The following is a 21,551-nucleotide window of genomic DNA, read 5'->3' as shown; positions in this document are numbered from 1 at the left end:
TTCAAGGGATGTCGATGACTCTTGGGCCATTGTGTCTGTGGTCACGTTGGATGGGTGGGGGCTCCTGGACCCCTTTTGGGGTTGGGGATCCTGAGTGCCCGGGCCTTTCCTCCAATTCCTGACCCTCCCCCCACACTCCCTGCACTCTGGCTGCACTCTACCCTCCCCTTGCCCTCCTCACCAACGCTCAGCTTCCCTGGCGAGATGGTGAGATGAGCACGAGAAGAAGATGTGTGCGGACACAAGGCCCCAAACTCCCCCTCGCAGGCCCTTTCCTCTTGCTTGCCTGTGTGCACACTCAGGGAGAAGCTCCAGGAACAGAAGGGGAGGAGGGCGGAAAGGGGCCGGAGTCGTGGAAGGGAGGGGGCTAGGGGAGAAGTCGCAGGAAGGACGCCCTCCTGGCCCCAGCCGGAGCAGCAGGGACCTCCAGCGCGCACCAACTGGCTCAGCTCCCACCCCTGGGCTGCCGAACTTGCAGGCTGGAGCCCAGATCCGCCAGGAGGGCGTCTTCCCCTTGGTTTCCCCACCCCCACCTAAAGCTCAGCGTTTGGAAATGACAGGGAAACAGAGACGTCTCTGAGCCCAAGCCATTTGTCCATCCAGAAGGAAGGGAAGGGAGGAAGCGCCATTGCTGCTTCTCCCCTCTCCCCTTCACTCCTTTCCAGCGGTGAAGGCCACCACATGCCCTTGACCCCCAATGAACCCCCAGCGCTGGTTTCATCACCCAGAGGGACAGCCCCATCAGTGACCCAGGTAAACTGAGCCCGATGGGAGCCAGCAGCACGGAGCCCTGACACTCCCTAGACTCTGTGGGTTGGGTTTGCTTCTCTCTCTCCTAGTTTTCCTTCTACGGGAAAGCCCACAAGACTGTGGGCGCAAGGCCGGAGATTCCGTTCCCTCTTGGGTGACCTTTGTTTTCTCCTTTTCCCCAGAATCTGAAAAGTTGCCTGTTGATTTGAGGGGACATTGAAAAGGAAGGCTAGTTTAGTTCTCAAGGAAAGCGGGAAGAAAGATGTGCAGGCCAGGCCTGCCCAGCCTTGGCCTGGAGCTCCACTGCCAGGTTCTCCATGTGCAACAGGGGTCAGCCAGGCCTCCCCACCTGGCCTGCTCCTACACGCCCCAAGGAGAAAGCGCTTTCCCCCCAGGCGTGGGAAGGGGCCCAAAGGCCTGGGCTGTCAGAACAGGCTTCCCAGCTCACTGTGGCTTTTCTTTCTTGAGGGCTGGGTCACCCAGGCACTGGCCACAGGCTCAGAGGGGAGGGGACCACCTGGGCTGGGAGAAATCTTAAAACCCTGCCCCCCCCCTCTTCCAAATTCTGAAGCGGTTTCTTTAAAAATTCTGGACCGTTTTCCTGGGTGAGAAGCGGTCAGAAAGGGCACAGACACCCCAGGGGGGCTGAGCTGCTCTTTAAACTTTCTCCATCCTAAAGCGCAGGGATGGGTAGGAGCGCCCTGGCCACCTGGGAGCAGCAGGAGGAAACCGAGATCAGCAACGGGTTTCTGGGGGTGGGGGGTGGAGAGAAATGCCAAGGGCTGGGGCCTCAGCCCCCCAGTGCGGGTTGGGAAAACTGGGGAGCTGGTGGGAGAGGGTGAGGAAACTCCTAGTCACTAGTCGCCGGCTGTGCCAGGGAGCTGGGCATTGCATTGGGTGGAGAAGCTGCCCAGATGTGCGCCCCGGTGTGGTCCTGGCGCAGCCAACTCCTCTGCCAGCGCCAGCAGAAGCGCAGCTCGGTCTCCCCGGACAGGCTGGGGCTGCGGGTGGCGCGCCTGGTGTCCGGTTAGTGGAACCTTCCTCTCGGCCTCTCCCCACCCCCGTCGGTGTCTCCTTCCCCTTTGGGGAATGAATTGAATTAGGAACGCGTCTTTCCGGGAGGATGCGGCCTCCCGCCTGAGGCCGCGCTGGCCAGGAGGCCGTGACTGCGAGGTCTGGCCCCACCAGTGCCCCGGGAGCGCCCAAGTCCTTTTGGGGACCCGCGTGCCAGTCCCTACCCGTAGCCAAGTCTTCGCCAAGGGCACAGCTGGGCGGGGTCTGGGCAGTCCGCCCGGCCTGGGACATCTGTTCTCGCCAGAGTGGCATTAAAGGCGAGGGATGGGGGTGGGGGCTCAGAACCAGCGCCTCCCTCCCGGAGGGGGCCGGCCCTCCGGACCCACCCGCGGCCAGGCGCAAGGCACGGCGGATTCGAAGAGTTTGTCCTCGCCCCTGGGGAACGGAGAGAAGAGGCGTGGGGCAAGGGTGTTTTCTCCCTCGCCTCCATCTCTCTCGCTCCCCAATCAGATGCCACGCCGGACATCGCTCCTGGAGGGCAGCGGGGCACCCCTGCCCCGCGGGAGCGGCCTCGGAGCCCCGAGAGGCGCGGGCGCCGGGACCGGCGGAGGCTGCGGGCCGCGGGGAGGCGGGACGGATCCCGCGTGCTGCGAATCGCGCTCGCGGGGCTCCGAAGCCGAGGCCTGGGCGCCGCGCAGGGGGAGGGTTAAAAACAACTCAATTAAAACATCGAAAACATTTGGGTTTATATTTGGGGGAGGGCGGTGCTTTAAAAAAAAAAATCCGAGAAGAGCCACAAAATCCCGAAGCAAAACCAAACCCAAACCCTTGACTACTGATCATTTTGTGGAAAATCAGGGAAACCTCTCAGACAGGGCTCCAGGGGCGCCGCCGCGAAGCAGCTCCCGCCTGGCCGAGCCCGGCGCCTGGACACCCCTGCCCCACCTCCGCGCCCTGGCGCCCAGCCCAGGTCGCCCCTCGCCCGTGCCTTGGTGCCAGTCTGTGCCACTCAGCCGGTGCCCGGTGCCCGGTGCCAGGCGCGGGGGGAGGCGGGGAGGAGCCGCAGCTCCAGCTTAAATTCCATGGCATCTGTTCATTATTATACAGTGAGGATTTTTATATGGACAGCTAAATTAAAGACAGATTTTTGCCAGAATTGCAGATCCCATAAAAATGATGACACAGGATGGGGGCTTTTTCTTTAAAAAAAGAGAAAGAAAGAAAGATTTAAAAACTCAGCCCAACAATCCACAGCCCAAACCCCTCTGTGCCCTTCCCTCCGACGTGAGCGAGTGACTCTGCCCCCTTGGCCCGCCTCGCCTGGCCCACCAGCAGGGCTGCCCGGGGAGGCCCGAGCGCAGCGGCTCTCCGCGCCCAGCCTGCGCCCAGATGCCCAGCGGCCAACCAGCTTGCTCCGCAGCCCCGGGCGGCCAGAGGCACGAAGGCGGGCGGGGTGGCGGCTCCGGATGGGAACTGCAGCGGGGAGGAAGCGGGAAAGGGCCAGGGGTCGGGCGGCTTGGCCTTCTGGCACCCCCAATGCAAAGGGGTGGCTGTGTTTTTGGCTGGTTGCCAGGCTGGGGCCGGCTGGTGAGGACCCGGCAGGTGGGGCTCTCCATTCTGGGGAAGCGGACAGCACCCACTCTCCCCTCTAATGGAGAGGGCGCTGCCGGGATGGGGCCCTGGGCCCCATTGGCCCAGGTGGGGGAGTTCTGGAATTTGGGGCTTCTGAGATTCTAGAGGTCTGGACCCCGCACCTTGGTGGCATTGGGCAGGGACTTGGGGATTCTGGGTCCTGCGCCAGGGAGCAGACCCCCAGACTTGGGTGGCTCTGGTTGCAAGGACTGGCACGGGAAGTTCAGGGGTGACGCTGCAGGGCTGTGGGGGAGACGGTAAAAGCCGGGGCAAGCAACCAGGGGGAGGTGGAAGCGCAAGGGCCACTCTTGGGGTCCAGACATGTCCCCCCAATTAGTGGCAGCCTTTCTTATTTTTCTTCAAATATTTTTTCCCCCAGGGAAGAAATATATCTGTTTGGTGTCCTGCAGACCATCGCTCTGTCTGTGTCAGTCTGTCTGCAGCTCTGTCTGTGTGGCTGTCTGCTCGTCGCCCTCAGACTCGGAGCTGACAGAATTCATATCAGAAGAGCGAGCGCAGGGACATCTGTGTTCGGAATGACTGTGCCTACTCGAACCTGCCAATCGCTCCTGGCACGCGCCGGGTAGCAAATGCCTGTTACCTCGGAATGCTGGCGGGTGGGGCGGGGGAGGGCGCCTGGCACCGCCCCGCTGCCAGGCCTGCCAAGCCCCCTCCCGCCCCAGCCCCCTTCCCCGGGCTGGGGGTCCACGGAATTGGATTGTTCATTAATTAGCAGTGATTAGGAAATTTGGGTGCCTCTCAGCCCGGGAGACCCGGCGTCCTCCCTAATCTCTAGCCGCTCTCCCCTCCTGCCCCCCTCGTTTTCCGGATTAACTCGGGGTTTCTACACACAGAGCGAAGGCAGGCGGCCAGTTTGGGGGCGGGGGCTCACGGAATGCAGGGGAAGGGGTCTCTGGAGGGAAGCATTCCGCCCAAGTTGCCAGGAGGAGTTGCCGTGGCGAAGCGCGAGGGTCTGCGCGCAGGGTTTGCGTAGACGCGGCGGCCGGACGGGCGGTGGGGTGGGGAGGGCCCGGGAGGGACAGGGACCCGGGATCCGGGACGCGGGCGCCGGGCAGAGGTGCGGGAGGCGGAAGAGGGCAGAGGAGGAGAGAGAAGGCCAGCGGCCGGGCAGCGCCGCCCGGCTCTCTGGGCACCGGAGCCTCCGGGACGCGGCCCACCGCGCGGGCCTCCCCGCCTCGGCCCAGGCGCGCTCCCCGATCCGTCAGCCGGTTCCGCTGTGGAGACGGGAGGGGAGGGCGCCGTGCCACCGCCAGTGCCAGCTGGGGGGGAGGGGGTTATTGCGAGGAGGGGCGGAGAGCACATCTAAAATTCCGAGACATCTGTTCACCGGGGAGGAGATGCCGGGCGCTAGAAGGCTGGGCGCCCCCACCCCGCTGGCGCTGCCCGCAGTTCCAGGGCCGGGGCTCCCGCCCCCGCCCCCTTCCCCTTCCCCAGCCGGGAGGAGGGGGCGCCCAGCGTGGGGTCGGGATGGGGTGTGGAATTCAGGAGATGGGGTGTGGAATTCAGGAGAGAACCCGGGCTCAGGGGCGGGGTGTGTGGAGCAGAGACCCTAAGAAGGAGGATGTGGAGGGCTGTCTGTCAGAATAGACCTTCCCTTCCCGGCACCCACAGACAACCCCCTACGTGTACACGCACACCCAGATCCGCGACCTACTCAGACATAACCCTCCCTTTCCTGAGAACAGAACACAGAACTGGCCCCCGGCACTCAGTCACTCACTCATTCACGGGCTCTGCCGGCTGCTGGGCCTGAGCTGGGCCTGAGCCGTGTGTGGGGAGATTCCTTCCTGCCCACCAGGAGCCGGAGCTCATGCAGGGGCCCCAGCGCAGGGCACTCAGCCTGCCTCACAGCCACAGCCTCTGTTCCTAATGGGAGGGGGCTCAGGGGGTGTCAGTAGCAGCACTCACCCCCCTCATCTGTAAGCAGCTTCCCCCCCCCCCCCAGATGGACAGGGTCTAGGGGCCTCACCAGGGGGCCCTGACCCCATTGCCAGCCACTTGTCACCTTCTTACCTATCCCCTATTGGCAGGAGCCCCCCCTCCCGGGTTTGGCCAGAATAAGACCCCACCTCCTTCCCACCAAGCCTTGATGACCACCGCTTTCCTGTGCCCTGGCTTGGCACCTGCCCCACCACCAGGGCTGCCCTAGCTGGGCCGACAGAGGCCAGGTCTCTCAGCTGGGAAATGTCCATGTGGTTGCTACTTAAAACCTGATTTATGAGGCCGTGGCGGCTGCGGAGGCTTGGCCTGCGGTCCTGGTAGTAATCAGGGGCATATGCCCATCTCGCCTGGCACTGCCCAGCTTGTGAGCCCAGCCCTGGCCTCTGCTCCCCTGCTGGGAAGTGAGAGGCATAAAAGGTACCAAGTCTCCTTTCTCTTCAAGCCATTTTTCTCTTCCTCCACTGGCTTCCTTTTCCTCCTCCTCCTCTCTGTCCCTTTCCTCTCTCCCTCCTCCCTTCATTCCTCCTCCTTCCCTCCTCCCTTTCTCTTCCTTCTCTCCCAAGTGGCACGGACCAGCCTGTGTGCCGGGCTGGCGCTCACAGCTGCAGCCCATCTGCTATGATTGAATGGTGACAGTGATGAGACAGGAGCTGGGGGGAATGGGAGGACATGGGGGCTGCCCTGCCACCCCTCACCGTCCTGTGCCAGCCCCCACATGCTTCCCTGACCTCCAGACTGAGACCATCCTTATGCCTGTGTAGGGTGGGGTGGTCCCGCCTCTAAGTAGTGAGGGAATTCCTTTCCTCCCAACTAGATTCCTGCGAAGGAAAAGGATGAGAAAGGAGCAGGATAGGTAGAAAGGGGGGAGGGACTGTAGTTGGGAGAGCAGTCTAGAAGGAATGGCCCACATGTCCACACCCGCACTGACGAGGGTGGAGTCCTGAGGTCCAGCTCCAGCTTTTCTCAGGAATCCAGGACAACATCCCGACAGCCCCTGGGGGGCACCTCGTTCCCTAGACCCTGTTGCATTCCTTAGCATGGGCGTCCCCTCTGCACTCCAGAAAAGAAGGTCTCGTTAAACATGAAGAAACAGTTCCTCACTCATCCCAGTGCAAGACCAAGATACAACGACCTGGAAGCTAACATATCTTTGGAACTTATTATGCATCGGTAACTGACTTAAGCATTTTAAGTTAATAATCATCTAGACCCCCCCTATGAAATTTGAACTTTCATTATACTACAGACAAGGACACTGGGATATATATACCTAGCTTGTATCCTAGGCTTGGCTTCTTCCCTCTTGGTAGAAAAAAAGAGCGAGACTAATTAGGAGGCCCCAGAATTGTTTTGAATTTTTATTTATTGATTGATTTGAGAGAGAGAGAAACATCGATTTGTTGTGCCACTTACTTATGCATTCATAGGTTGATTTTTGTTTGCGCCCTGACCGGGGAAACTTGCAACCTTGGCATATCGGGATGATGCTCTAATAACTGAGCTGCCCAGCCAGGACAGGAGAGCCAGTATTCTTTCTTTTTTACTAACTCTACTGCTTCTGCCTTTCTTCTTCCTATGCCTGCTCCTCACCCTCAGTCAACCCAGTATCTACTCTCCATTGAACACCCACACGTGTGTCTTTCTCTTCCTGCCATGGAAGAGATACAGTCAACCCTGTATCTACTCTCCATTGAACACCCACACATGTGTCTTTCTCTTCCTGCCATTGCCCACATACAAATAGGTGGCAACATCCCCAAAGGCACCCACTCTTCCCGTCCCACCCCTGAGGAAAGTGCATACACAGACTTGAGTACCTCTGACCACCCCCTTCTTTGCTGGGGCAGCTGCTGGCCCATAGGGTCTTTCTGCCTGAAGCTGTGGGGGAGGGTGTGATTTGGAACAGCTGCAGGACCAGGCTGGGCTTCCAGTCTACTCTGGGCCCCTCAAAATCAAGGGAAGCAATTTGCTCCATCTGGCATATTTCCCTTGACCTTTCCCTGGACACTGGAGTCTGTCTGGATCACTCATGCCTTCTCTTGCTCCTGCCATCTGCATCTCCACTCTCCTCTTTCCTCTTTCTCCAGTTTTCCTCTTCCCTTCCTTCTTTCATCCATCTTCATAATTCTTTCTCCTCCCCTTTTGTCTTTTTGTTCTCCCTCATCTTCCCCTGTACCCCCTCTTGCCTAGTTAAATGATAAGCCCTTTGGTCCTGGTTACCCCCCGCCCCAGGTCAGGAATGTAGGCATTACGCATGTTCCATAAATTTCACAACTAAGGGGCTCATGGTGGGAGAGCATTCCTACTAGGCAACCCCACCTGAGGGAAGTTTCATCTCAAGAGAGGGAGATGGGAACCCATAATCCAATCTTGTGGATGAGCGTTAAGCAGTCACTAAATCCCTGCAATCCCCAGAACAAATCCAGATCAACATGGATGTGCACTTGTCCAACACAAATTGGGATAAGAAATCAGATGGGGAGCGATGTGCAGGGTCATGACAGGTTTTCTTGGTGTCTGTCTCCTTCCCCTCCTGTTGTAAGGCCCTCCAGGGCAAGGGGGGACCTGAAAGGGACGGCTGGAGGCCAACGGGAAGCACACATCCATGGCACGCTTGCCAAACTCTTCCAATTTTTGGCCCTGAAGGGCAAAGATGGATAAATCCTTGAGCCTGCTCTTTGTTCAGGCATTCCTTAGTTCCCCTTGGTATCTTGGTATTCTCTCTCTCTCTCTCTCTCTCTCTCTCTCTCTCTCTCTCTCTCTCTCTTGCCTATAAAATTCTCCACACACACACCCCCTTCTATTCTCTCTCCTCCATTCCTTCTTTCTTACCCACCACCTATCCCAGGTCTCAATCTTCTGTAAGGAGTACAGTCTGGTTTCAGCACCACGAACAGGTACACCCGGTGGGTTTGCCTAACCGGCTGGGTGGGAGCCTAACGTCTCTACCTCTGCTGGGTTCTGTGCAAGTGGTGACTGCCCACGGGTTTCTTCGGGTGTGTGTAATATTTGTGTGAGAGTGTATGTGAGTGTACCAGAGCCTGCGTGAACGCCTATGTCTGTGTCTCTCTGGGGCACAGCCTGTGGGCGTCTCTGGTTGCATCTGTGTGTTTGTATCTGTCTGTGCCGTGTCCCTGCCTGCTCCCTGTGTCCCTGGCTGAGAAAGGGGACAGGATGGGGACGCTCCGTTCTGGAGGTGGGGGAGGCAGCGGGTGGCTTAGTGTCCCAGCCGGGCCTGGGGGCGTCATCCTTGCCCAGACGCACCAGGCACCATGTGGCATGTGTGCCAGCCGGCACAGGCTGAGGGCATTCTGCCCGGCATGGGAGGAGGTGGGGGGATGCAGGGAGCTGGAGACAGGCAAGGAGAGGTGGGGAGCTGAGCTCAGAATTCAACTCTGGGGCCAGGCCCTTTCCATCCCGCGAGAGCTCCACTTACAGGCACACGCATGTGAGGCCCAGACAACCACATAACCATCACCTGGTACACACACATCCTGAGGGGGATGCACGGAGGCAGGCCTGTTCTGGCTTGCACACGGGTACAAATCACCCTTTGCACACCAATCCCTGCACAAATGCACACACATACACGCAAACACCGAAGGCATTCTCAGAGGGTGGGGAGGCAAGAATCACCCCATTGTGTCACAGAACAGGACCCTCACTCATTCCCTCACGCATTCCGTGGGTGGGCACTTCCCTCCTGTGACACCAGGCAACCAGCCTGAGGGACTGGGAGCTTCTATGACAGCTGTTCCCTCCCCAGCAAGTGGGCAGGTTACCCCAGCACAGTGCAGGCCCTGCGGCTGTCATCAGGAGTCTGCCCTCCGCACCCAGGGACGTCTGGGAAGAGGATGCAGCCTCTGTGCTTCATCTGGGAAGGACCCAGTGAGGGGGAGGGACAGGCATCCGCATGGCCACTCCCTCCAACACCCAGGCAGGCCTCCTCCCCCAGAGAGGCTCCTGTGCTGGAGAAATCCTAGACTTCTCACCCCCCTCTCAATGCCAACGGGCTCTGTGACCGTGGGCAGGTTATTTCTCAGTGAGACTTCAACATGACCATTTATGTGAAGGGCCTGGCTGAAGGGAGTGGTCACCATTCGTATTACTATATTCATACTATGGTAAGAGCGATGGTCAGGATCAGATAACATCGCCAAAGTGTCTAGCTCAGTGTCTGACCCATAGCGGGTGCTCAGTGAATGCGAGCACAGTGTGAATGCAGCGGTAGAATTTCAGGATTTAGACAGAATTCTCTCTCCAAATTCAAGAGGCTCACACTCGGACGTGCAGCAGGAGGAATGGAAGTCAGACGTGTGAAAAAGCTCAAGGACAAACTGGGAAGCAAGAGTGGGGTGGTGAGAGGGCGCCCTCTTGTGGCGGGACATCCAGATCGCCATCCTTCAGGGCCAGGGAAGCCCCGGCCTGGAGGGTCTCCATTCCAAGTCTGAGCTCCTTGTATTTCAGCATCCAAAAACTGTGAGTAACAAGGTAGGATCTAGGACTGGTTTCTGTAGCCTTGGCTCACCCCTTGGCCTCTCGCATGCTCCAAGTTCCGGCCCCTGGAGCTTCCATAGGGTTTGGTGCGGCTGAGGGGCTCCAGGGACCTTGCCAAAATGCATGTGCACCTCTCAGCCCTTTTGAGGGCCAGCAAGCAGGACGGTGCCACAGCCCTTAGGGGAGTCTAGGGCCAGCTGGTCGAAGGTGAGGATCTGGGCCCCGGCCTTGAGGATGCGGCTAAGGGTGGGTCCCGGACACGCACACCATCTGTTAAGGTCCCTACAACCACAGCAGTTTTGCCTTCCCGGCCACGAGGCTTTGTTTTCTGGATCATCCGGGAAAGGGACAGGGGCGGCCAGTTGGTGCCACTCATGAGCAACCTCTTCAGCACCACTTGGTTGAAGGTGGGGTTGGTGCCTGTGGCCAGAAACCTGTACAGCTTGGCCAACAGCCTTGGGTGGACACCCGGCTCTTGGGCTCCTTGCGCTGAACCTTTTGGTCTTTCTTGTATGGGACGTGGACTCCCATGATGGTGCCTCCTGGTCCACAAGTCCAGAAAGGGCCCAGTCTGAACGCCTTCTCCACCCATTTCTCCCCTTGGCTTCCCCCTTTCAATAGATAGCAGCACCAGCTTAGCTCCTCAAGCCCAAGACCTGGGCATGGCCCTCAGTTCTCCCTCTCTCCATAACGACTCGACTCTCTCACCAAGAACCACTGGTTCTCTCTCCAGTACGTACCCCAAGTCCAGGACCCTCTTCCTTTCTCAGTGCCTCCCCCCTACGCCAGGTCACATCACCTCTCTTCTGAGACCCTGCTCTAACCTCCTCTCATTCATTCTCCCATAGCATCTAGGTAAGCCTTTAAACGTAGACGCCAGGCCTTTCACTACCTGGTTTAAACTCTGTACTGGCTTCCTTAGCACATAGAATAAAACCCAAACTCCTTACCTGCTGGGTCTGGCCCCTGCCTCCCTCCCCAGGGTCATTTTCTGCCTCTGCCTCTCCTTCTTCGTGCCCCAGCCTCACTTGCCCTTCTTTCCACCCTGCAAGCACTAAGACCACCTCCCGACCCCCTGGACTGGGCTCTTTTCTTTCTTTCTTTTTTTTAAATATATTTTATTGATTTTTTACAGAGAGGAAGGGAGAGGGACAGAGAGTTAGAAACATCAATGAGAGCCGAAACCGGTTTGGCTCAGTGGATAGAGCGTCGGTCTGCAGACTGAAAGGTCCCAGGTTCGATTCCGGTCAAGAGCATGTACATTGGTTGCAGGCACATCCCTGGTGGGGGGTGTGCAGGAGGCAGCTGGTCGATGTTTCTCTCTCATCGATGTTTCTAGCTCTCTATCCCTCTCCCTTCCTCTCTGTGGAAAATCAATAAAAATATTTTTAAGAAAAAAAGATACATCAATGAGAGAGAAACATCCATCAGCTGCCTCCTGCACACCCGCTACTGGGGATGTGCCCGCAACCAAGGTACATGCCCTTGACCGGAATCGAACCCGGGACCTTTCAGTCCGCAGGCTGATGCTCTATCCACTGAGCCAAACCGGTTTCGGCTGGGCTCTTTTCTTGGCCCAGCTGATGCCCACACACCTCCCTCCCATTCTTTTCTTGGCTGGCTCCTTTTCATCCCTCCGTTCTGTCTGTCCCCTCACCCTCATATGAAACCTTTTCTGATGCCTTTACCCAAAGAGGGCTTCCGGTGGTTCTCAGCTCAGCTTCTGTTGTTTCCTTTGCAGCACTTCCCTTAGCGGTTGACTTGTTATTTGCCGGCCTCCCCTGCTGGTCTGTAAGCTCTCTGAGGGTCAGAAATGCTGTATTTGTTCTGTTCCCAGAGAAAAGGCTGGGCCTGGTTTGGAGCAGCTACTTAGACCGTGTGTTTGAATGGCTGAATTGATGAGTGCTTTGACATCTTCCAAGGCGGGTGGGGTAAGCTGGTCCCGTAGCCTAGGCTCCAACCTGCCCCATTAGGGGTCTGTCTCATCTCTCTTTCTTCCTCTCAGGAGGCCTGTCTGCTGGCAGCCTCCTAATTATATTTTACTTGACTATAAATCTTTCCGTTAAATGTAATTGAAAAACATACCTTTCGAATCATCGCATTAACCTAGCATCCACTCTGAGGCAGTAATTAAAGACTTCCTAGAATCTCCCACTGGTTTGGGGAGAGCTGGCTCAGAGATCATCCTCTGCCAACCCCGAATGTGGAGGCGTCAGTCCTCCTGCCCCCAGAGAAGATAGAGGCACAAACGCAGGCCGCCCACAGGTCAGGCTCAGGAGCTCACATGTCCCCGTCTCCTCTCCTCACTGCAGGACTCAGACAGCTGGGAGCAATGCCCAGCCCCAGCCCAGCTCTCCTGCAACAGTCCCCTCTCCTGGGCTCCTGGCTCAGAGCCGCCTCAGGTGGAAGGTCAGGAAGGAAGAGGAAAGAGAAGGATCAAATGCTTTCCCAGCACCTTAAGTGGGTCAGGTCTGTTTCAATCAGTCTTTGCACGCAGCTTCCTGGCGACAGGCTGAGGTCTGCAACACGGGAGGGTTAGAATCCAAGTCAAAAGGCCAATGTGTTAGAACCTACGGAATATGACAGGCGCCCTCAGGCCCGCGCCTCTCCCTCTCCAGGACTCCAGCTCCTCAACTCTACTGGTTTCCTAAGCCCAAAACTCGGGGTCACCCTTGGCAATGCTCTTTTACACCCCACCCCGGGTTCAAAAGCAAAGCTACCTGCTCTGCCTTCAAAATGAATCCACCCTGGGGTCCAGCTCATGGGTGCCTGGATTTCTTTCTCTCTCTTCTCTCTCTTTTCCCTCTTGGTCTTCTTTTCTTTCCTGCCCTAGACACATGGTCCACTCATCTCTACCTCTTGGGCAACCCTCATCACCAGCTCCCTAATCTGTACACTTATCCCTCCTCCTTCTTTCCTTCTGCTTTGCCCTGGCCAGCCCCCGACTCTTCCCCACTCTTAGTTTTCCTGGAGAACATCAAATGGGTGGTCTTTGCAGGCTGTTGGAAGAATAATCAGCCTCACCACCTGTCTTCCAAGAATGAGGGTTTTCACTTACTATATGACCTGGGCTGGGCTCTGAGTTGAGTGCTTTAGACCAGCTGTTGCCAACTGGTGGTTCGTGAGGTCCGAAAGGTTGGCGACCGCTGCTTCAGGCCAGCACTGTCAGAACTTTCTGCAATGACAGAAATGTTCTAGCTCTGTCCTCATCAATATGGAGTCACTAGCCAATGTGAGGTTATTTTTTTAAATTCTTTATTGTTTAAAGTATTACATATGTCTCCTTTTCCTCCATTGACCTCTCCCCGGCCATTTCTACCCCCAGCACATGCCCTCACCCCGCCCCCCTCCCCCACCACACACACACTGACTGTCGGTGTCCATGGGTTATGCTTATATGCATGCATACAAGTCCTTTGGTTGCTCTCTTACCACCACCACCACCCCTGCCCCCCCACACACACTGCCTTCCCTCTGAGGTAGGACTGTCTGTTTGGTGCTTCTATGTCTCTGGATCTATTTTTGTTCATCAGTTTATGTTGATCATTATATTCCACAAATGAGTGAGATCATGCGATATTTATCTTTCTCCGACTGGCTTATTTCACTTAGCATAATGCTCTCCAGGTCCCTCCATGCTGTTGCAAATGGTATGAGTGCCTTCCTTTTTACAGCAGCGTAGTATTCCATTGTGTAGATGTACCCAATGTGAGGTTATTAAACATTTAAAAGGTGGCTAATGTGACTGAGGAAATGGATTTTTAAATTCAAATTAATTTAAATGTGGCTAGTAGCTTCCACGTTGTTGGGGGGAGGTGCTGGTTTTGACACATTATTTTATTTAATCTTTATAATTATCTTGGGGAGTAGGTATGATTATCCCCATTTTACAGGTGAAGAAGAGTAGCTAACCAGAATGATCCTTGAAGGCAAGGATCTTTGACTATCCCAGTGCCTGGCACACAGTAGGATATCAATGAAAATATGTGGAATAAAGGAACAAACCTGCCCCAGATACTTCTGCCTTTGCAACGGCAGGGCTCAGAGTCTAATTTGAGTCTGTTTGCTTCCAGAGCCCAAGTTCATTCCCTCCAAGTTATTTTCTCTTAAATATTCTCTCCAGTCCCGTCCCCAAATTCTCTCCCTTAGGGTGACCTTGGGCTGACCCAGGAGTTCCCTGTCCCTGAAATGTTTAGCCCAGGCAGGGATATGGGTTCCTCTATCTACCCTCAGCTCTGATGCCAAAGACTTTGACTAAAACTCACAGATCCTCCTCCCTTCACGGCAGGAGCCCCCGTGGCCCGGGTAGGTCTCCTCCCTCCCCCTCCCTGCTCAGGGCTATTCCTCTTCCTCTCTGCTGAGGAGGGGCTGAGCTAAGGAGCCTGGTCATTTCTTCCTTTCAGTGGAATAGCCTGGGAACCGCCCCCCTCCTCTCCTCCCCCGCCCTGCACTTCTGGGTGTGCAGTGACTTAAAGGCAAGTAGGTGGGATACACCCCCCCCCACGCACACCTCACCCCCTGAGGACGGAGACGGAGGCATATCCTGTTGGTGGGATGCAGGGGCAGGGGCTCTTCCTTGAAACTGGCAACTGGATTGTTGGTGACCAACTTCTCTGGACTACACAGCTGTGATCCAGCAGAGCTGGGACTGGCCTGAAGCTCTAGCCTTTTCTCTCACCTCATTGCCAGAAGGCGGTTGGACCACACATCAGAGGTCAGCTCTTCCCTCTTCACATGGCTTATATCGCCTGGCCTACGTATTATGGAACTGGTCCCCGTTTGGACCCCAGCAAGTGGCATTGAACTGAAGGAGGTGGAAAAGGGGGTGAGGAGGAAGAGAGGAGAAGTTGGAGAGGGATGAGCTCTGGAGCTCTGAGCCAGCAGTCATTTTTACATATATAATATTAAAAATATATAAGTAGTTTGTATTATTATGATGATTATTAACTATTATTATTTTGCTAATCCTCACCCGAGGATATTTTTTCCATTGAAGTTTTTTTTTTTTTTTTTTTTAGAGAGAGAGTGGGAGGGAGGGAGAGAGAGAGAGAGAAACACTGATGCGAGAGAGACACATTGATTGGTTGCCTTCCACACACACCTGCAACCCAGGTGCAGGTCCTAGACCAGGAATCAAACCCACGACCCCTTGGTGTGCTGGCCGATGATTTAACCACTGAGCACACTGGCCAGGACTTATGACTATTATTGCTTAGGCTCCTGGAGGCCCCTTCTTTCATCCCCATGGATAAGAGGGGGGCTTTCCCCTATTACTGTCCATCTGGAACTTTCATCTGGACCAGAGCAATTTTTTCCTTACTGGCTTCCCTGCCTCCAGCCTCGCTCTGCTCTGACCTCTACACCCTGTCAAAATTCTTTTTCTAAAACTCAATCCAAACCCACCACCCACTGCTGAAAACTCCTCCAAAATTCTCCCACTTCCTACCAGGACACAGCAGGCACAGTGATTAAGAGTTTGGGCTCTGCCCGGCCAGAGTGGCTCAGTGGTTGACCTGTGAATGGTTCGATTCCCAGTCAGGGCACATGCCCAGGTTACGGGCTCCATCTCCAGTGTGGGGTGTGCAGGAGGCAGCCAATCAATGATTCTCTCTCATCATTGATGTTTCTCTCTCTCTCTCCCTCTCCCTTCTTCTCTGAAATCAATAAAAATATATTTTTAAAAAAGAGGTTGGGCTCTGGGGTCAGACATGGGTTTGATGCTCAGTTCTAGCTGAGTCTTCTAGGCAAGTTCCTTAATATCCCTGAGCCTCCGTTACTACTCGTCTGAAAAATCGGATAACAGTACCTTCTTTGTGTGGTTATTGTAATGAAGGAAGAAGGCAATAGCTCTACCTATTAGTATGAGCACGGCAAGCAAGGCTGTCTGTAGGAGTTAGACTTTACAATTTTTAGAGCAGGATTGTTCGAATGAAGCACCTGGCCTGCCCATCCAGCTTTGTTTTCTGCCATCCTCCACATGAACCCCATGTTTTTGTTTGTTTTTTATATTTTATTGATTTTTTACAGAGAGGAAGGGAGAGGGAGAGAGAATTAGAAACATCGATGAGAGAGAAACATCAATCAGCTGCCTCCTGCACACCCCCTACTGGGGATGTGCCTGCAACCAAGGCACATGCCCTTGACCGGAATCGAACCTGGGACCCTTGAGTCCGCAGGCCGACGCTCTATCCACTGAGCCAAACGGGTTAGGGTTGAACCCCATGTTTTGATTGTAACAGTGTATCACTCACTATCCCCTATGCTGAGACATTTAAAAAAAAATGTTTTTAATGATTTTTAGAGAGAGAGAAAGGGAGAGGGAGAGAGAGGAACATTGATGATGGATCAGCTACTGGGGCTGGAGCCCACAGCCTGGGCATGTGCCCTGACAGGATCAAACCGGTAACCTTTTTGGTGCATGGGATGACACCCAATCCATTGAGCCACACGGGCCAGGGCCTGAGACTTCTTTTGGTGCCTTTGCACATGCTGTCCTCATGGCCTAGAACAGCGGTCGCCAAGCTTTCGGACCTCACGGACCACCGGTTGGCGGCCACTGCTCCAAAGGTTTCCTAGAGTGCTCCCTCTCCTTGCCCAGTGAAATGGTAAACTCCTCATTCCAGCCCGTCCTTGGCGGAGCCTTCCCAGACCCCAGGGTGGGGTCGATCACATCCCGGTGTTCCACCCTCCCAGCCTTGACCTCTGCTCAGCCTCGGGTTCAAAGCCACAGGCCCGGGCTGCCTGGGTTGGAATTCTAACTCTGCCACTCCCTACCTAGCTGGGTGACCGCAGGCAAGGTCCTTCATCTGTTTGTGCCTCAGTTTCCTGATGTGGAAAGTGGGGGTGAAAATAATAGTATCTGTGTGAAAAAGGTGTGAGGAGCACCTGAGTTACTGCATGTAAGGAATCGGTCCCCATACTTGGCGCAGGGTAAGTGCACAGGAAGGGGAAGCGGCCATGACTATTATTCCAGCTTCTCTTCCTCCCAGGGCCCGGCTTAGTGTACCTGTGTCTCTCCCACAGGCTGTGAGCTTGGAGGGTAGAGTGGACATTTGGCCCCTCTGCCTGGACGGACAGTCATGGAGATTCTCCTTTACCAAGAGCTTTCTCATCTGTACCTTGTACTAATGTTCTTCCCATTTTATAGGTGAAAACACTGAGACCTGGAGGTAAACGCCTTAGGGCCCTAGTCAGCAAGGAGCAGAGCCAAGGACCCAGCTGACTCCAATCGACCCCCCTGAGCCTCAATTTCCTCATCTATAAAATGGCCTGGTAGCAGTTCTTCCTCTCTCTCAGGTTTGCTGTGAATTTATGTAAATGTAAGGGAAAGAAGGGGGTGTAGTCCCCCTTATGAATTAGGTAATGCTTTGTCTAAGAACAAGAACTACTCTGGGGGTGATACTGATGAGTAGCTGAGACTCAAACAGCCCCAAAGCCCCAATCAATTCGCCCCTCTCCCTAGGGTTTGTCTGGAGCCTGGGGCCAATTCAGCAACCTCCCCCATTTCCTGGGCCCACTGCCAGCCCCTCCGCCCCTCTCCCCCACCCATTGCCACTGGAAGACAATGGTGGGCAGGCCCAGCCTTTGTGAGAGGGGTCAGGCCAGTTAATCTTGGGCCGGGTTGAGGAGGAGCATGTAGGGGGACAGGGAAGGGAGAGGGGGCTGCATGTAGGGGACGGAGAACAGAGGGCTTGTCGGGGTCGGAGGACGTTGGAGGCCAGGGGCCTGAGGAGTAAAAAGCTTGAAACAGGCTTTGGGGAGCGTTTCCTCTGAATGTAGATTTGAGCTCCTATTAAACTTGCCAAAAATTTGTGTTAGCTAATGGATTCTTAATTCTGTCTAAAATGAGAGAGGGAAAATTATGCCATTCATCTTGTATTGGTTTGAAATTACATCTGACACCTAATCGATCATACTGTGGAACATTAACTCTTTGGAAGAGACCCAACTTTTCCTCTCTCCCTCGCTTTCCAGAGCTCTGGAGCCACCCCCCACCCCCTGATTCCTTCTTTTGTATTTCATTAACTAAGCAAAGCTCTGGCTGTCTCTGGGGATGCGGGGTGGGAGTTAGGAAAGGGTTCATTTGAACGGAAGGAGATAACCAGGACCCCCAAGCGTTTGTGGCAGACCAGAGCCCCTGCTTCCAACCTTCAAGTGACCTCCCCTCTCTTCCTGCTTTTTCCTGTGCTTCCTGTGACCTGGAAATGCAGCATTAAAGGCATTGGGGTGTGGGGTGACCTCAGAGCCACCTTGGGGGCACCAGGGAGGGGCGGGAGCCAGGCAAAGCCGAGCTAGCACCTGGGGCTGGGGCAGGGGCCTTGGCAGGGGGCTCACCTGCGACTTGCCTGGCAGATGGGTGAGGAGGAGGAGGGCAGATGACAATAGATTTGCCTCTGGGGAGCCTGATGAGTTCTGACTGAAAACCCCAACTCCAGACCCGCTTTTCCAGGAGGAGGACTTTCCGGCAGCAGAGAGAACTCACTGGAGGCCGACAGACCTGGGCTGGGATCCTGGCTTCACTCCTGACAAGCTGTGTGACCTTGGGCAAGTTACATAACACCCCTGAGTCTCAGTTTCCTTCTCTGTCAGAGCAGAAGAGATGATAACTCTGGCACAAGGCTGGGGTGAGACCTGGCTGAGACAATCCAGGTAAAACGGGGACAGAGCCGATCGCAGTCTGCCTGGCACACAGTAGGTGCCCAGTAAAGGTGACAGCCACTCCCCTCCCCACTTCTGCAGCTTCTCCCGCCCCTTGCTCCCCGCTCCACCTTCTCTCCCACCTCCAACTCACTAGGGCTGAGAAGCCACAAGGTCAAATCAGGCCATGAGGGCCAGTCCGTGTCTCCTCCTAAAAGGACACCTGAAGGGTGGACCTCCAGGGTTTCTGCAGCGCAACCCCCTCTTTCTGGAGCTCCTATATCTCCTCCAAAAATTGTGGGGTTGTTTCCTACAGGGAAAGCTCTCTCAGCAAACTTCACTCTGCCTGGAGGGGGGGATCTCTTGAGAAAGGGGGGATCTAGGAAGTGAGGTCAGGAGAGGCACTTCCTGGGAGGCAGTCACTTGCTTTCAGGGGAAGGTGGGTTAGGCTGGCAGTGGGGGCTTGGTCCCTCAACAGCAAGGGAGAGCAAAGGGAACCAGGTGCGTGTGTGAGGGGAGGAGGCAGGGACCCCCACTTCTATTCCCCAGGGGGCACAATGGCTTCTCTCATAGGTTGGCTTTGGGTACTCTGGGAAGACAAGGTTCCGGGGCCCTCCAGTTTCATGTGAAAGGGGTCGTCATGGGAGGAAGGTGGAGGCAGCTGGCCTCTGGCACAGGACAGCATGGGGAGGGCTGAGGTGCCTCTTTCATGGAAAGCTGGGCAGTCTCTGGGCCCTCCAAGGGTAGATTTCACTCTCCATAAGCACCCACAAATACCTGAATGAACGGATGTGCAGGTGAGGGCTGAGGCTGCTTTAAGTGACCAGTCAAGGTCACACAAGGAATCATTAGCTGCTACCAGGAATCTGCTCCAAGTGCCAAAAATAGCCTAAAGTGGCCCCACTGTATTCTTGGTCCTGTGGAGGGGGCCCTATGGGGAAATTTCCTCCAGCAGCCTCATTTTACAGAGCAGGACCCAGGACTCAGAGGGGGGGGTATACTGCCCAGCGACACAGGGTGAGGCAGGGCAGCCGGAGACACTGGCCTCTGGCTCTCAGTCCAGTGCTCTCCTCCACCTGCATAAATCTGAAGGGGTTATTACGCAGTCCCAGCAGAGCCTATGCTGTTTCTGGGGAGGGGGCTGGAGTTTTGGGAGTGAGAAGAGCTGCTGAGAGGTTTTCCCTGAAGAGAGAAGAGCAGAGAGGGCTGGGGAGGTTTCTTAACTCCCTCTCCCGCCCCAACACACATACAAACACACGGTGGCAGGAATTTTATTTCCAAATGTCCCTTCTCCGGGGAGCTCACTGTTTCCCAGGAGACGTCTGGTGGAGATGCCCCTTCCTGCCAGCTTCCCTGGCAGCCACTAGGCGGCTGTGGCTCCCTCTTCTGCCTAGAGCAGCCACAGCGAGGGTCCCATGTGATTTGTATAAATAGGAAGCGAAGCCCAGGCCTACAGGTGCTGATGATGGAGCAGGTTAGCCAGGGGTGGGTGGGCAGCCAGGCGGGTAGGCAGGCTGAGGAAGCCACTCACAGGGCCACATTGATCAAGGGCATGATGTGCCTCGTACATGTGCTGACTTCCCTTTGGTCACCAGAGAAAAAAATTCCTCCCTGACATCCCCCCACTCAACTGGTAATGTTTTTTAAAAAAATATTTTTATTGATTTCAGAGAGGAAGGGAGAGGGAGAGAAAGACTGAAATATCAAGGATGCCTCCTACACACCCCCTACTGGGGATCGAGCCTGAAACCCGGGCATGTGCCCCTGACCAGAATCAAACCCGGGAACTTTCAGTCCACAGGCTGACGCTCTATCCACTGAGCCAAACCGGCCAGGACAACTGGTAATGTTTTTTATTGTGTTTTTACGTTGAATATAAAGGTAACACATAATTGTATTAAAAATAAATAATTCTAACAAAATGAAATGAACAAAAGCTCCAGACTAAAATTTATAATCTTTTTCCCCAGGAAAGCAATTAGCCTCTGGCTGAAGAGTCCAGGGCAAGAGTCTGCTCTGTTCAAGAAAAAGAGGGAAAGCATCATAACACTGGAAGGTTCTAGAATCTGGAAGGTCCTCCAGCAGCAAATACCCTTGATTTGAAGGGGCTGACATGTGTGTCTATTCCCCCCTCCCCCCCACAGAGGATCTTCCCACCCTCTCTGGCTCCTGCACTCCCACCTGCTGGGTGCACTGTGCTGCCCCAGTGCGGTCACCCAGGAATACTAGTGGGGAAAATAAATCAATTAACTCATCGATGAGGAAACAGACCCAGAAATAGACACTTCGCTGCCCGAGTGGCCCAGATCATGTTCACAAACAAGATTGCCACAGGTCTGGAAAAACTGGCCTCAAATTCTCCACCAGCTCCCTCTTTCCCAGAACTGACAGGAGCGAAAGGTTGGAGTTAGCCAAAAGGGCCAAGTTTGTACAGGACATTTCCCAGATCTGACCCTTGAACAGGACAGGACAGAGGCACTGGAGGGAGACGGTCAGGGCTTACAGAGAGGAAGGCCTCACAGAGAGCCAGAGAGACAGGAGGGGTGCAGAGCCTGATGTGAACGGAGAAATTAAATCCACGCCATGCCAGTGAGGTGGGCAGCAGTTTTGCCCCTCTACGCTGACAAGGAAGCAGCTTTGGCTGGAAGGTTCCATGCCATCTTCTACTCAAAGGGATTTAGGCATATGGAGGAAAGTTACCTCCTTCAAGGAGACAGGAGGGTACCCAACACAGCAGCAGAGATAGAAGCCTGCTTCTCACCCCCTTTTCTCCTTTTTTGCCCGATAACTTAGGTAGGGCCCTGCCATCATTATCCCATTTAGCCATTGACAACTGTCAGAGAGGTCTTAACGCCATTTTGCAAATGAGTAAACCAAGGCTAAGAATAGTAAAGGGACTTGTCCAGGTCAGAAATCCAGTGGCAGAACTAGGAAGACGATCCCAGGTTCCCAGGTGCTCTTTCCCCTGAGGCCTCACCTCAGTGTTTGGTTTCCTGGAGGGGGAGGGGGGGGACGATTTTGTGGCCAGACCACACCCCCTGCTAGATTTGGGACCAGGT

General features: G+C 55.2%; 1 long non-coding RNA gene and 1 pseudogene across 1 annotated transcript; one reads left to right on the top strand and one right to left on the bottom strand.

Annotated features, from left to right (window-relative positions):
- Positions 1 to 9,856: 9,856 nt before the first annotated feature.
- On the bottom strand, positions 9,857 to 10,386 carry LOC103297185 (60S ribosomal protein L18-like; annotated as a pseudogene).
- A 1,774-nt stretch (positions 10,387 to 12,160) lies between these two features.
- LOC129147484 (uncharacterized) lies at positions 12,161 to 20,545 on the top strand. Its single transcript, XR_008554852.1, has 4 exons — positions 12,161 to 12,324; positions 17,003 to 17,151; positions 18,305 to 18,504; positions 20,463 to 20,545. It is a non-coding gene; the product is annotated as an uncharacterized LOC129147484 (long non-coding RNA).
- Positions 20,546 to 21,551: the final 1,006 nt, after the last annotated feature.

The sequence above is a fragment of the Eptesicus fuscus genome, chromosome 20, assembly GCF_027574615.1.
Source record: "Eptesicus fuscus isolate TK198812 chromosome 20, DD_ASM_mEF_20220401, whole genome shotgun sequence".
Taxonomy (NCBI): domain Eukaryota; kingdom Metazoa; phylum Chordata; class Mammalia; order Chiroptera; family Vespertilionidae; genus Eptesicus; species Eptesicus fuscus.
The sequence above is the reverse complement of the archived record's forward strand: the minus strand, read 5'-3'. Positions and strand labels throughout refer to the sequence as shown.